The following is a 5065-nucleotide window of genomic DNA, read 5'->3' as shown; positions in this document are numbered from 1 at the left end:
GGCTACCTCGCGGCAGCACTACCTAAGAAGACAAAGAAAATTACCTTTTTCGTACCTTGGCGGCGTGGAGAAGAAAAACTACAATAAGAATTAACTCTTTGCAAGGGCAAGAGAAGAAGAGAGCTAGGGGGAAAAAATTTCCTCTAGCTTCTTTCTTCCTTGTTGGAATGAAGATTATTCTCTAAATTTATTTAATCCCCTGCTTAAGGCAGAATTAAATCGGTGTTGGGGGCAATTGGTTTCCTTTTCCTAGAAGGGTCTATCTTCAAGTCAATGAAGGAGATCTACATGAAATTTGGAAATAACTCTACACACCTATGTAGCTTAGGATTTCATTTTCCTAAATGCAGCTTAACAGGTATGGGGGCATTTGTGGAGCCTAAAATAATCCAAAAAATTCTAGAGGCGACATGTGGACTTTTGCTCAAGAAAGACAAGATTGCCCTCATTAAATGGGCAGGCTCTTCAGATACTCCCACGCACAGCTTAGCACCCTTGAAAGTCCATGTTAGGGCTAGGCACGGGCCAATTCGGGCCCAAATTTAAAGGAACCAGGCCCTACCTGTTTTAAAATGTAACGGGGTCGACCGGGCCGGGTAAAGAGCTTTAGAGTTTAGAACCGGACCTAACCCAGCCCATTTTAAATGGGTCGGTTTAGGGCGGGTCCATGGTTCCTATTACTTTTTTTTTCTTTTGGGTCGAAGGTAATTTTCATTATCAGATTATCAATACATACAAAGGGCCCAATTACACTTTAAACACATAATAAATAATGAACCCCCAACACTAAACGAAAGCCTAGCCTAAGGGAAGAGCCCAAAATAGAAACATACAAAAGCACAAAAAAAAAAAAAACCCTAAAAGAACTAGCTTCCTTCGCAACTGTCGAAGTACTTGTGATTGACCAAGCACTGCACCACACAACAAAGAAAGGGACGACGTTATTCAAGTCATCTTCCTCAGTCATCGAGCAACTATTTCCTAATTTCCTCCACGACAACCTAGATGCAGGTCGGACCATTCAAGCTGTCTTCCTTACTCGTCAGGGAAAGAGGAGAAGACCATAAAATCAGAACCATAAAAAAAAAAAACCAACACAAATAAAAAATGCAATCCAAATTTTAAGAAAACCCTAAATGGTAGTAACAGATCAATCATCAATCTACAAATTCTAATTTAAAAACCCTAAATTCTTTACACTAGAAATGCTTCATCTTGGATACCTGCGCATAGATCATAAGCAAAAGAAAATTCACTTACTTTTTCACTTTGTAATTCTGCATAATCTAAAATTTGATATGCAACAAACATCTTCTTCTTGGTTTTCTTCTTGCGGCTCAACTGGTTGATGTGGCCACACTTCTTCTTCCTGCAGTTCATAGCCCTTGGATGTAGACAAGTATAGCAGTTTCTGCAAATCATCTTCTCGTGATTGTACTTGTGAACCAAGGGCATCAGAGAAAGCTTAATAATCCTTCCGCGGAGCCTCAGCAGTAGATGAAGAGTCGACTCTTTCTGGTGAAGATCAAGTACTACTGGTCCGGTGGAATGCCCTCCTTGCCCTGGATCTTGGCCTTGACATTGTCGATAGTGTCGCTGCTCTCGACCTCGAGAGTGATGGTCTTCCCCGGTTTTCACGAAATTCTACATCTCGAGGTTCGTTGGGTTGTGTGTGCGTGACTATGTCAGCGGTTAAGATTTAATCAAAATGGTATCAACGGTTTGGGGCCAGGGGCCTGTTTTTTCAAATTCTTGGATCCGACCTGCCCCGTTATTTATATGGACTTGACCCGCCCTGCCCTATTTTTGTGTTTATAGTTTTTGTACCCGCCTCGAATCGCATAGACCTGTCCCGACCCATAGGTCCAAGACATGTTTGCCCACCCTTAGTCCATGTAGCTGAATACGACTGTCCACAACTCACATGCCTTTGGCAAGGAAATGTCAAAGCATTAAAGATGAGGATTAATTACCCAAATTCTATTTTTAATACATTCCAATTGAAGATTGACTCAATTCAAATAAGTAATCCGTATTTAAATCAATTAGGGATATTTACTCCAGTATCTCAAGATATTATTTCCTATTTAATATCTTGAGAATATTTCTCCATAAACCTTGGCCAATAAGATGCCGCCATGTGTAGGATAAAACCCTAACATCATGGCCGGTCACTCCCCTATAAATACCTCCATCTCTACCAAATTTTGGTAAACTTTTGCTACCCCTAAAAAGCCCTAAACACTTACTATTTTTAAGAGAAACTAAGTTAGGCATCGGAGATCCATTGGCCTAACCCTTCCCCTCCCCCACCTTGTGGGCACGTGAGGCTTAGGTCTTTGATCAAAAGTGTTGATTTTTTGCAGGTTCATTTTCATCAAAGCTAGAAACGGCAGAAATTTGTATCGACAATAACAACACCATCACCTTTGTAGCCTCCATCCCTATCATCATACTGCCACTGTCACCTTAAATCACCATTATTCGAATATTGAAAATTTGAATTAGTGAAATGTCTATTAAATAAGTCATTAAAAATTTATGACAATCCATTAAAATAAATGATAAAAGTATCATAAACTCCATTAAAATCCATATGGAATTCATTCAAAGTCAATGTAAAGTCTCACAAACTCCCCAAGAATTCAATGTATTTAAAAATCTCTTATTTTATATAAAAATGTTCTAACTAGGCAAAAAGAGAGAACCTTTGCTAGAGATTGAAAGGAAACGGGAGCGATGAATCATCTGTTTATTTTATTTATTGATGCCAAACAAGAGAAATGAACATAGAGAATGAAAGGTGAGGAAAACAGAATTGTGACTTTATATTTTTCATTTTTTGTAATACTAGTATGTTACAAGCATACCTTTATATATAGATGTTTTCAATAGACACCTCTTTCAATGCATGGATAACACTTATACACCAAAATAGTAAAAACCAAACTTCTACTAGTTATTTATATAATTTTTTTTTTGAACAAAACCAAACTTCTACTATTTAAGCCATACATTTTTTTACTTCTATTATTCCATCTTCCATCCTTGGCCACATGCTTGTTTTATGCAGCCATTCACACCTATTTCACAACACTCCCCTTGATGGTCATATATTTATGGTTGCCTCATTAAAACCTTGCTACAAAAATCTAGTTGGAAAAAAAATCGTAGTGAAGGAAAAAGAGTACAACTTTGTTTGGATTATTCATATAGTGTTACGTTTGCTTATGTTGGCTCATTAAAACCTTCCTACTTATGTTGCCAAATTAAAACCTGCCTAGGAAAAACCAGTGAGAAAAACCCTAGTTGAAGGAAAAAGAGTACAACACACATGTATCTTGGATGCTCCCCTTAATGAGTATCTTCACCTGATTCCACATTCTTCAATATGGTTGATTAATAAGTTGGCGTAATCCGATAACGTGCCCAATCTCTGAAATGTAAACTTCGGTAAAGATTTGATGAATGTGTCAGTTAGATTATTGTTGGAACAAATTCGTTTGATTTCATTAAATTTAGCCCTTTTGAAGCTCATGTGTATTGAAAAACTTTGGACAAGTGTGTTTTGTCTTATAGCTTTTGGGAAATCGTTCATTCATTTGAGAAATACATGCTACATTATCTTAACCAAAATCATTCACGACCGCCTTCACGAAGAGTAATTATTTCTAAGTGATTGGAAGATGTATCCACTAGTGTTTGCTTCATTGAGCGCCATGAGATTGCTGTATTTTAATAAGTGTCACCTATCTAGTTTGTGAGCTTGCTTTATTTAGATCAGAGAGAAAACCAAAATCTGCATATCTAACAAGATTCTAGTCATTTATGGGTTTCTCGAAGTAGAGTAGGCCTATGTTTGTTGTCCCCTGAATATTCTGAAACATCTTTGGTTCTCTTCCAGTGTCAATTATTAGAGCAAACTATATCTTGCTAACAAGTTGACTTTAAAAACTATATTTGGTCTAGTACATTGTGCTAAATATAATAAAGCACTTATTTCACTTAGATATGGTACTTCTGAACCAAGGACCTTTATAATTTTCTTTTGGATGACATGGATCTTTGTTAAAGTAAATAGACTGAACGACCAATGGTGTGCCAAGTGGCTGAGCTTTATCCATGCCAAATTAATTTAAGACTTTTTAAATATAAGTATAAAGCTTGAGAAATATTTTCAATTTCGAAGTATCATATGCATAGTTACAATGTCTGCAAGACAAACATCTTAGCCATTGTTTTTGTTTTGATAACAACCATAATTTTTTCCATGGTTTCTGATTAGTAAGACAATCAAAGTTAAAAACAATTTATTCATAACAAAAGAAAATTGCAACGTTGCTTTTATTGAAGTAAGCTTCAAATAACAAGTTTAGATAATGAAAAATAAGAGTATATTGAATAAAATTGATTCAATCAGACCCATAAACTTGATTCACCCTTTCTATAATGAACTTGGAAACATCTAGATGGGTGTGTCCAATTGACCTGATAAATCGAACACGACCATGTATATCCATCATATCAGCCTGGTAGATGAAATTAGTCTCGACATTCTTTCTTTTGAGTGAGGCTTGATAAAGATCCATAAGATATTTCGGGGTACGACATGAACGCGCCCAATGACCATTATTACCACACTTATAGGAAACTTCTTCAGGATTTTTGAAGCGTAATTCATATGGGTTTTTCCTTTACAGAGATTTACATTCATAAAGCTTGAGATCAGATTATTCCTTGAACTTTGGTTGTAACTATGAAAATGTTGACTTTTACCTTCTCCATTGTATCGGCCTCACCTATGTCCACATCCTCGTCTGTAGTTACTACCACGTGAGAGGTGATGTTCTTCAAGAAAATGAGCATTCATTTCTGGGAACGGCATTGATCCAGTTGGTCGGGATTAATGATTTTTCATCAAAAGATTATTGTTCTGCTCAGACACAAAGAGTACTAATTACGGGTGGGCATGGGCCGAGCCCAAATTTAGAGGAACCGGACTTGACCCATTTGAAAATACAATGGGGCGAGGCGGGCCAGGTAATAGAAATTTTGAACTGGGAAC

The 5065-nt window shown here is 37.0% G+C and overlaps 1 long non-coding RNA gene across 1 annotated transcript; it reads right to left on the bottom strand.

Annotated features, from left to right (window-relative positions):
• Nucleotides 1-691: 691 nt before the first annotated feature.
• On the bottom strand, nt 692-1740 carry LOC125480840. Its single transcript, XR_007261107.1, has 2 exons — nt 1261-1740; nt 692-1034 (listed from the first exon to the last, which is right to left on the bottom strand). It is a non-coding gene; the product is annotated as an uncharacterized LOC125480840 (long non-coding RNA).
• Nucleotides 1741-5065: the final 3325 nt, after the last annotated feature.

This window comes from the organism of the source record quoted next, unplaced genomic scaffold (genome assembly GCF_019419815.1).
Source record: "Pyrus x bretschneideri cultivar Hongxiangsu unplaced genomic scaffold, Pyrus_bretschneideri_v1 Contig36, whole genome shotgun sequence".
In the NCBI taxonomy this organism is placed as follows: domain Eukaryota; kingdom Viridiplantae; phylum Streptophyta; class Magnoliopsida; order Rosales; family Rosaceae; genus Pyrus; species Pyrus x bretschneideri.
This window is presented reverse-complemented; position numbering and strand designations above follow the sequence as displayed.